The sequence below is a fragment of the Astatotilapia calliptera genome, chromosome 9 (assembly GCF_964374335.1).
Source record: "Astatotilapia calliptera chromosome 9, fAstCal68.1, whole genome shotgun sequence".
NCBI lineage: Eukaryota > Metazoa > Chordata > Actinopteri > Cichliformes > Cichlidae > Astatotilapia > Astatotilapia calliptera.
Genome location: NC_137430.1, coordinates 4,352,795 through 4,364,124, shown reverse-complemented (window position 1 = coordinate 4,364,124; position 11,330 = coordinate 4,352,795).

Genomic DNA, 11,330 nt, shown 5'->3' with positions numbered 1-11,330 from the left:
GAAGAGGGGCCTGGGAACACCGTAGGAAGTCTATGAGCAAAGTGCTCTATTGATATGATACTATGAGGTCTTTAAGAAAAGATAGGACCTGATTACTCAAGACCTTGTATGTGAGGAGCTGGTTTTCAATTCAATTCTGGGTTTAACAGGGAGCCAATGAAGGGAAGCCAGTGTTGGAGAAACTTGCTCTCTCTTTCTAGTTCCTCTCAGTTCTCTCACGGCAGCATTTTTGTTCAACTGAAGGCTTTTCAGGGAATTTTTAGAAAAGCCTGATAATAACGAATTACAGTAGTCCAGCCTAGAAGTAATAAATGCATGAACTAGTTTTTCAGCATCACTCTGAGACAGGATATTTCTAATTTTAGCCATACTGTGCAAGAAAGCAGTGTTACGTATTTGTATAATATGCATACTGAAGGACGAGTCTCCTTTCCAAGCATTAACCAGGCCCGACCCTGCTTAATTTCCGAGCTCAGACAAGGTGTGTTGAGCCTGTTATGGCCACAAGCCATACCGTACGTTAATATAAGGAATAAACTTCACTATTAAACTTAAAACATGATGATTTATTTACTTCTATCAGCACTTATTTATTTGGAAGAGCATTGCATGTTTTTTTTCCAAAATATGAACCAATCATTTATAATCAGTTGCTAGGCTTACCCACAGTTAAATAAAGTTTGGAACTTGCAGTTATGTGTTTGCTGTTTGAGAAACAGACATGTCTGTGAAAAAATGGTTGTTGCTGTTCTTACATTAGGAATAATGAATATATCAACAGAAGAGAGGCCTAGGACTTTATCTCAGTGTGTGTGTACCTTGTTTAACTTTGATGACTGCACAGAGCGCTTCCATTTGCAAATTGGATAAGGTTATACAAAGTCTGAAATGGAGGGAAAATAATAGAAGTAAAATGAAAAGCAAGCTGATACAAGTCTCCATTTGCTTCAAGGTCGCACCTTGCTTAGACTCCACTCGAAGGGGAAGGTAAATATAACCTATAATTTCTGCTTTTTGTTCTGTTTCCCATTTCTGGTGCCATCCATCTTCAGCCAGAAATGATTCATTACAGCTTTGAGTTAAAATTGCATCTCTTCTAACTTGTTTAGGGTTAATCAGTCATTCGAGTTTTATTCCATATTCATCCCACTTTTTTTGCTTAGAGTGAGCAAAGACATTTATAATCAGTGAACAACTTGTTATCATTAGTTGCATCTTGATAATTTTTTACAAACACATCATTCTTTTTAGGGGTTTTGCTCATCAATTTGCCGTCTGTTTTCCACCACAGAGATTATGTGTGTTGCCACCACAAGGACAACCCTGGGAGAACCTATTTCAGAGCTGTTTTGGGGGTAAGTATCTACTCTGTCGGCATAAACCAGTGATGGTAATGACAATGAATTTCTTATTTGACTAAATAAGAAAGAAATTAAACTGACTAGTCTAAAATTGAGACACACTCAGATATCAAATTAAATTTGAGAGCTGTTTAAGGTCAAAAACTCTCTAAATGAAAGCATTAATCACATTACTCAGTAACACATCATGCACTGAACTGTGCAGCACCTCACATACTGCACTGTCAACACTGCACATTATACTCCAGCAAAGAAAAAAAACACTGTTACTACAAAAATCTGTTCACATATTATTAAAACGTGACAAATTAAGATCTGAAAAACGAATAAACTGCAGCTAAAAAGTGCCATGCATCATGGAACGGTGCGTGCTGTTTGAAAATTCATGGCAACCTGTCAAGACTTTACCAAACTATCCGATAGCTATAAGCTCTCCAATGTGTCCGGGAAACTGCAGCTGAAACTGAACAACGAAAGTGGAATTTGAAAATTTATACCTGAATCAGAGAAATCAAAACAGAGATGATAACATAGGGCTACAGGTTAAAGCGTTTTGTTTTTGTGTATGTGCAATAACTAGATCACCATTGGTTCATCTTCCTGCCTTCGTTGGGGATGAGGCTGCTAGTATATTCTTTACGTCACTTCTGATTTCCCATTCAGTCAGTCAGTCTGTACAGCATACACTACCTTGTTAAATTTGTGTTTAGGAGTTTTGTCTTTGGGATGAACCAGTTTGTGTCTGAGTGTGTTGCTGGGTCTGAAGTAAACTGGGATGTCATGCTTGGAGAAGACTCTCCGGAGTATTTCCGATACACCGGCTACATAGGAGATGACAATGTTGTTGCGTTTGTCCTTCTGATCCTCCCTAGTTGGTGTCTGATCTTCTTTTCTGTGCATGTCTTGACCATTTGACCCTAGAACTGAAGAAGCTTCTCGGATGAGAGGTGAATCATCTTCAAGCAATTCAAAGAAGTCCAGATGCTTTTCTTTCCAAGCTCCTTAGACTGTCTGCTGTTCTTCTGTCATTCTGCCTTTCAGACTTTCATTCATGGAACCTGTTTCTTCCCCACCTCTTTGTGGTCACTCTGAGATCCTGATCCAAGTCCCCATCTGCTTTGTCTCTACCAGCACCAGTGTTTTGACTGGGGGTCCGGTCCTATTTCCTACCATTTTTGGGAGTCCACTCTGATATAGAGCTTTGTCTAACTCTTGTCACTAAAATATTTCTTACTCAAACTCTTTATTTCAAAGGTTTATTTTTGTTGTGGGGTTACGTTCCAGCTATATGTTAGATTAATTATCTCTACTCTTAACTCTAGACGGTTTGCCAGATCCCTGTTAGATCTGAAACAGGTTTGATTTCATGAGATTTAAAACAGCATCCTGAGTTTTACACTGAATGACTGAGGTGATTAGTGTTCACCAAAACTTTAGCAAAACTAGAGATGGACCGATCCGATATTACGTATCGGTATTGGTCCGATACTGGCCTAAATTACTGGATTGGATATCGGAGAGAAATAAAAAATGTAATCCGATCCATTAAATTTCAGAAAAGCACCTCACAAAACTTGCAACGCGCCGTAACTCGGCTCATAACCGTAGCATGTCGGAGCAGTTTGCTCACGTGATAGAGCGGCTGTGTCTATTTGTAGCTTCGCTACCAAACCAGCATTTCATCTCTGAAGTGATCCCCGAGAGAAGTAAAGCAAGTGTGTAAGTTCATCTCTGAATGTTTGTAAAGCATTCCAGCGTTAAGCTTAACAACCGATATATGGAGCGACTGCCTCTTCTGGCTGCTACTTCAATCATGAAACTGCTTAATGATCAGCTGATCGGCTTTTCTGTCGCGAGTCCTTCTGTCTTCTTTGTTTTTGGCCCACTTTGCACCAGAAAGAGGAAACCAGCGGCTGAACAACAGCAGCACGTTTAAGCTTGATCAGCTGTTGTTAGAATGTATTTAATATTACTTTCTACTCGAGGATCTTTTTCTACGTAGCTGACGGCTGTAACTGTGCAGGGGCGGATCTAGCAAAGTGTAGCCAGGGGGGCCGATAGGGCATGAACAGGGAAAAGGGGGCACAAAGACATACTTTTCTTTCTTATTCTCATTTAAAATGTCGAGCTTTTAATAAATAATTATCTGAATCTTACACCCAGAGTTTTAATCTGATGTAAAATGTATAGAAATCCATTACTGTATATAGTAACTGTTAAGTCTAATATACCCCAGTAAGCTATAGTACTTTTTCCTTTGGGAAGGTACCATCTGTGCAGTCTGCAGTTCTGTTGAAGGAAGATATTGAATCTATTTAATTATTCTTGAAAAATAATTGATTTCTGTGCATTTTTTTTCACACTGCATCAAATTAAAGTTGATTACGTTGATTAAGCATCATGAGGTGGAGGGTGGGGGGGGGTTCCCTTTTTCACTTGCTGGGAGTTTGCAACCCTATTAGTTAGGTTGCTTAATATTTCTGCTAAGTACTCTTTAAAATACCAGAATAGGGAGGATGGAGCAGGTTCAAGTTTATTAGATTGTTGTTTATTTAAACTTGAGTATGAACTTATACAAAATGCAGCAAGATATTAAAAAAAAACAGTTTTGTTGATTAAAAAACACTATATCGGATTCATATCGGTATCGGCAGATATCCAAATTTATGATATCGGTATCGGATATAAAAAAGTGGTATCGTGTCATTTCTAAGCAAAACTATCATTATTTATTTACACCTGACATTTGACTGTTACACCAAGGATCACTCCAAACATTGGAGTACGACTGACATAAAGATATAAATGTAGGCTGGCAATGTGCATTAAGGATGATTGTGGGGTGTATTCCATAATAAATGAACATGAATACCTCATCAAATGCCAGGGAATCTCTTTCTTTATTTAAGAGATATCTGGTGTGCAGAGAATGTATTTCAGCCAACTGAGGAACTGGAAAAATATGTAACCCGGCCGGTTGTTTGGCAAGAGTGTCACCAGTTAAAATCCCCTGATATCTGATAGTTGAAGAAGTATTTCACAATTGTTATTCAGTTCAGTTTTGTAACCGTTGCTTTCTTGGTTAGAGCAAAACTGCAGTTGATGGGTGGCTGTGGAAATCTCTTACGCGTTAAAGCAAGCTGCAGATTATTACATAATTGGCAAGAGAAAATTAGCAGCAGAGACGAAGCACATTGAGGTTTCATGTGCTTTTGCAGTTATCAGCTTCTAGCAAATGGCAGCTGGATATTAGGTGTACATGCCAAGAATGCATTTATTTTTAATAATCAGATATAAATCCATGCAGGGATTGTTTCGAGACATATTCACTGCAGCTACAATATTATTTAATACCCCAAAGCTTCTATCAAAGGCACCGTTTTTGTGTGTGTTTTCGCACAGAGGAAATCTGATAACAACATCTGTAAATTACTCTTTTTAAAATGCTTTTCTTAATGCATTTTGTCAGCTGTATCTTTCCTGCTTTAAATTTCTTTTTCCTTTGAAAACTTGCAACTTATTTCTCTTTGGAATAGTAAAAACAACATAAAATATAGAAATTGCTATAGGAATACAGGCGACAACAGCACTAGTATTAATAAAAAATGTGTTTTATTACTTTTTATTACTCTGGTTTCTTTAGTGTTGCACTACAATGCCGAGGAAACCAAAACAAGGAATTAACCACATGGAAATTTGCAGGAAGCAGGAAAAGTCTTCAACTGGAATGTAGTGAATGATGCAATCAAACTAAAAAAAAGTGATCACAGCTGCAGTAAACCGTTTGGACCCGACTAATAAATAATTGTAGGACAGCAGCTGATTTCTGCACTGTCATATATTTGTAGTAGGTTAGTGAAAAATGTTTTCCTTTTTCTCTGAAACTCTATAATAGTGTTAGAACGCGTCAAAAAATGAAGCATTTTTTATGAAGTAGGTCCAAATCCTCTTACTGTGGTACATCAGTGGGCCAAGGTCTCAATTTATTTGCTTTAAATGACTCTGACTTTATTTTTGTAAAACACTAAAACTGACATTGAACTGTTCTGTGAGCAACAATATTTCAAGTGGAACAAACCACAATGCAGTTTCTTTGTAAAACTGACCAATGGAAATGTTTTCACTTGTCTTCTTTGTACTTATTTTTTCTGTATCTTTTAGGAAATGAGGAAATATCTAATCTGAAATAATTGTAGTAAACAAAACAGTGTGTGCAACCGGTGGTTTCCAGGTCATACAGTAATGCTTGAGAAGTGGCACTGTGCAAGAGTTTATACATCATTTTGTCATGAATGACTCTATAACAAATGGAGAGAGATGCATTCTGATTAAGCCGTCATCATGATTAACCTGATAAAACAATTAACACATCCGGAGTGCAGAATGACTCAAAATCCTTGAAATGTTTCTGTCAACACATTTCGGGCAGTTTGTCCAGCTAGAGTTACCTTCGCACATGCGCAAATGGGCAGTTGATCTGGTAGTGACGGGCAGCTGAGCCAATCAACTCAATATGGAAGATGACAACCACACATTGGCCCTCTCGATGGGAAATGTGAGTATTAAAAGAATAACAAGATGGAACAGTCGACCGACATAAAGTCTTATGCACATTGTGCAAGAAGGAATTTTCTTTTCACCGAAGCACTTCCAGCTTAAAATATCACATTGATGCGAAGCATACGTTAGTCGGGGATGCTGCTAGCACTTTGGCTACCGCGTCACCCAGCTTGCGACAAACCACTCACGGAGCATCGGGTACTCAGTAAGTCTACCTCGGACATATTGACACAATTGCCAAGTGGAATGCAACAAACTGCAGAGCTATTAATATCGTTTTTTGCTAACATGAATATTCAAGATGTTAAATGGCCTGTATTTGTATAGCACATTACTCAGTCCCTAAGGACCCCAAAGCGCTTTACACTACATTCAGTCATTCACCCATTCACTCACACACATTCACACAAACATGTTCAGTAAACATGTTAATTGTGTATGTTTTCCCTTTTTTCTCAAGTCTGTTTGCTCAGGTTAAATGAAATGTGATTAATATAGAATAAAAATGAATGATATTTAATCGTGATTAATCAAAATTAATCCACAGTAACCCTGTGATGAATCTGATTAAAAATTGTAATTGTTTGAGAGTGTATACTTACCTACTAATATATAGGTTTTTTAAAAATATGTATTTCACAGGAGAGAACATGTGCCTAAAGACTGAAGAAAATGATTCAAATTCTCTTTGAATTTAAGCATTTAACATTCTTTGTATTTATTCTGCATTTACTTCATTATATTGCATGAATGTCTGTTAATTTTTTCTATTGACAGCACTAACTCTGACTCTTAATGTCTTAAGTTTTAGCATCAAATATATTTAAAGTACCAGTGTAAAGTGTACGTGCTCATTTTACAGAATCATATACATGACATAATTTGATCAAAATAATTCATTAATGTTAGTTTTTTTTAATGACTTAAATATTGCTGGGTAGCTTCAACTCGAATAATAATATATTTATAGATTCATAACTTTAAAACAAAATATTTCAAATTAATAGTGTGAAGCAGAATATTCCACAACTGCTCCTTGCTGCCATCCATGGTCTGAGATTATTAGTACATTTACACTGATTAACAAACAAAGCAAAGTTCCAACTATTATTATTTTTTATTATCATTTTACTTTTGCAGTTTTTATTTGATTTATTTTAATTTCTTTGGAACTTTACAGTCCATAAATGTCTCTCTTGAAAATGTGACATGCAGGCTCTTCAAGTAGCACGTCCTGTCAATGAGCCAACTCAGGCCCTTGAATGATTAAGTGATCTGGAGCTTAATACTGCATTACTTACTACATCAAAATATCTCTAAAAGAAGCTTTTTTTCTCATCTTTAGTGACACGTGCTGTTAACAGCTTTCCTCTTCCATGTTACAGCTTCACAAATGGTGGCTCTTAAGATGCCCCATTAGACTCAGGAGTGTATGGGTGTGTACAGAGTATGTCTGACTGACATCTCCCTCACGCTCCTGCAAGCTTCGCTGCATCTGTCAGGCTGGCACAAATTACACCTTTTATCATTCTTACTGGTACAAGGAGCATGGGTGTAATTAGCCAGAAAAACTAAATTCACCGGTGAGAACACCTGTGCTTTAACACGGAGGCACACTGAACAACAATCCACCTGCATGCATTTTTTATTCAGGTTAATCTTATAATTAAAGCCTAATGTCAGCAATATTTCTGCTGAAATCAGGATTAAACATTCTTTATTTATTCATTTGTGTATCATGCTGTTCGTTTCCACAGCTTTCAGCTCAGCAGGATTATGACACGGTCAGTGGTCTATAGACTGTAACATTTGAATGTGCTTTACTTAAAGACATGTCCACTCAGAATCTGTCAGACTGGGGAAGAAAGGTGATTTAAATTACTTTGAACATGGCATGATTGTTAGTGTCACACGAGCTGGTCTGAGCATTTTAAAAAATGCTGATCTGCTGGGATTTTTACACAAAACTATTTCTAGTTTTTCCCAAGAATGATCATAAAAAGAAACAATTGTTAGCAGCTTTTCTTGAAAAGGCAAAAGTAGCTTATTAATGCCAGAAGTCAGAGATGCCAGACTGCTTCAAGCTGACAGGAAAGTGACAGTAACTGAAATAACCGCTCGTTATAACCAAGTTATGCAAAAGAGCGTCTCTGACTGCACAACTTATTGAACCATGTAGCAGATGAGCTACGACAACAGAAAAGCTGGCCTGCTCGATTTCTGCTGTGCATTTGGATGGTAGGGTCAGAATTTAGCAGAAACAACGTGACACATGGATCCATCCTGTCTCGTATCAGAGGTTTAGGTTACTGGTGGTGACGTAAAACATTGTTGGGGATAATTTCTTGACAAACTTTGGGACCCTTCATACCAGTTAAAGATTGTTTAAATTGTTGCTCGGTTTCAATCCCAGCTGACAAATCTGCAACAGCTAAGTACTGCTTTTACCTCACTGTGGGACTAAACCTCCGAGAAATGTTTCCAGCACCTTGTTGAATCTGTGCCATGAAGAATTATGGATGTTCAACAGGCAAAAGGAGGTCAGGTACTAACAAGTTTGAACTAATTAAGTGGCTGGTAAATATAAATGCATTCAAAAAACCCTCTTTGAAAATGTCAGTGTAATTTTTTTTTCAGAATTTGAAATATCAGTGCAAGCCCCATGAATTTAGATAGTTTGCTAAAAATAAAATGACTGTACTTTGACTTGAGTTTTCCTGTAATTTAGCTATTTTTATAGTAAATAAAGTTGTTTTTGCCTTCTTGGGTAGTACAAAAATGGGTTCTCAGTGTTTTCATTGCTAAGTCCTGACAGGGACTAGAAAGAGAGAGCAGATTTCTCCTGTTTTGGCTTCCCTTCATTGGCTTCCTGTTAAATCCAGAATTGAATTCAAAATCCTGCTCCTCACATACAAGGCCTTAAATAATCAGGCCCCATCTTATCTTAATGACCTTGTAGTACCATATCACCCTATTAGAGCACTTCGCTCTCGCTCTGCAGGCCTACTTGTTGTTCCTAGAGTATTTATAAGTAGAATGGGAGGCAGAGCCTTCAGTTTTCAGGCCCCTCTTCTGTGGAACCAGCTTCCAGTTTGGATTCAGGAGACAGACACTATCTCTACTTTTAAGATTAGGCTTAAAACTTTCCTTTTTGCTAAAGCATATAGTTAGGGCTGGACCAGGTGACCCTGAATCCTCCCTTAGTTATGCTGCAATAGACGTAGGCTGCCGGGGATTCCCATGATGCATTGAGTTTTTCCTTTCCAGTCACCTTTCTCACTCACTATGTATTAACAGACCTCTCTGCATTGAATCATATCTGTTATTAACCTCTGTCTCTCTTCCACAGCATGTCTTTTATCCTGTCTTCCTTCTCTCACCCCAAACGGTCGCAGCAGATGGCCCCGCCCCTCCCTGAGCCTGGTTCTGCCGGAGGTTTCTTCCTGTTAAAAGGGAGTTTTTCCTTCCCACTAGTGGTGTGCGGATCGATACTGAAATACCGATTCTTCCGATACCAGCAATTTAAGTTCTAGAATCGATTCTCATATTATAATATCGATATTTTAGTACTCTGGGGTAAATTTGTAGTTTTTCCATTAAAATGAACGCAGTGGAAAGAAACTATACAATTCGGATCGTCTAATTTGGAAGGAACTACTTCCTCTTACGCCTTTCATAGTCATATGCGGAATACGGCTGTATAAATGTGTCGCAGCCCCTGGCGCACACTCACAACAATGGCTGAGCGCAAACAGAGTCCTGTGTGGACACGTTGTTGTGGCAACACTACTGACCTCGTCAAACACCTCGGAGTAAATCACATCACAGAATATGATAAGCTTATGTTGAGGCGAACTGAAGAGGAGGACAGGGACAGGTGCTGCTAGGGCGAGACAGACGTCTCTCGCAGAGTCCTTTAGTGCTGCAGGCAGGCAACATGCTCAAATAGCGCACTTCAGTTTTTTTATTTCTATATGATTATTCTGCATTATTAAACAATAAAAACAAGTTTTCTGTCCTCTAATCATTATGAAGCAATATGGTTATGTTATTATTACAATTACATAATACAATTCTATATTGTATTATGAAATGCAATGAAACATTACGTTTTTGTACAGAGTATCGGTATCGGATCAGTATCGCCGATACCACCCTGAATTTTACTTGGTATCGGATCGGAAAGGAAATCAGTAGTATCGCACATCACTACTTCCCACTGTTGCCAAAGTGCTTGCTCACAGGGGGTCATATGATTGTTGGGTTTTTCTCTGTATCTATGAAGCTCCTTGAGGCGACTTTTGTTGTGATTTGGCGCTATATAAATAAAATTGAATTGAATTGAATTGAAGTAACGTACACTTACGAGAACTGGTTTTATTAACATGTAAACAGTTCAGAATCTATGGGCTCAAATTGTGGTCATAAATATTTTGTAAATCAGGATTTGTATGTGTAAAAAGAATTTCTGTGTGTGTAAAAAAGATTTGTGTGTGGACTTAGCCAAAAAATACGTGAGAAAGTCTGCACTCAAGTGTCAAGTTACAGTGGGGCAAAAAAGTATTTAGTCAGCCACCGATTGTGCAAGTTCCCCCACTTAAAATGATGACAGAGGTCAGTAATTTGCACCAGAGGTACACTTCAACTGTGAGAGACAGAATGTGAAAAAAAAATCCATGAATCCACATGGTAGGATTTGTAAAGAATTTATTTGTAAATCAGGGTGGAAAATAAGTATTTGGTCACCTCAAACAAGGAAAATCTCTGGCTCTCACAGACCTGTAACGTCTTCTGTAAGAAGCTTTTCTGTCCCCCACTCGTTACCTGTATGAATGGCACCTGTTTGAACTCATCATCTGTATAAAAGACACCTGTCCACAGCCTCAAACAGTCAGACTCCAAACTCCGCCATGGCCAAGACCAAAGAGCTTTCGAAGGACACCAGGAAAAGTATTGTAGACCTGCACCAGACTGGGAAGAGTGAATCTACAATAGGCAAGCAGCTTGGTGTGAAAAAATCAACTGTGGGAGCAATCATCAGAAAATGGAAGACATACAAGACCACTGATAATCTCCCTCGATCTGGGGCTCCACGCAAGATCTCATCCCGTGGGGTCAAAATGATCATGAGAACGGTGAGCAAAGATCCCAGAACCACACGGGGGGACCTGGTGAATGACCTGCAGAGAGCTGGGACCAAAGTAACAAAGGTCACCATCAGTAACACACTACAACGGCAGGGAATCAAATCCCGCAGTGCCAGACGTGTTCCGCTGCTGAAGCCAGTGCATGTCCAGGCCCGTCTGAAGTTTGCCAGAGAGCACATGGATGATACAGCAGAGGATTGGAAGAATGTCATGTGGTCAGATGAAACCAAAGTAGAACTTTTTGGTATAAACTCAACTCGTC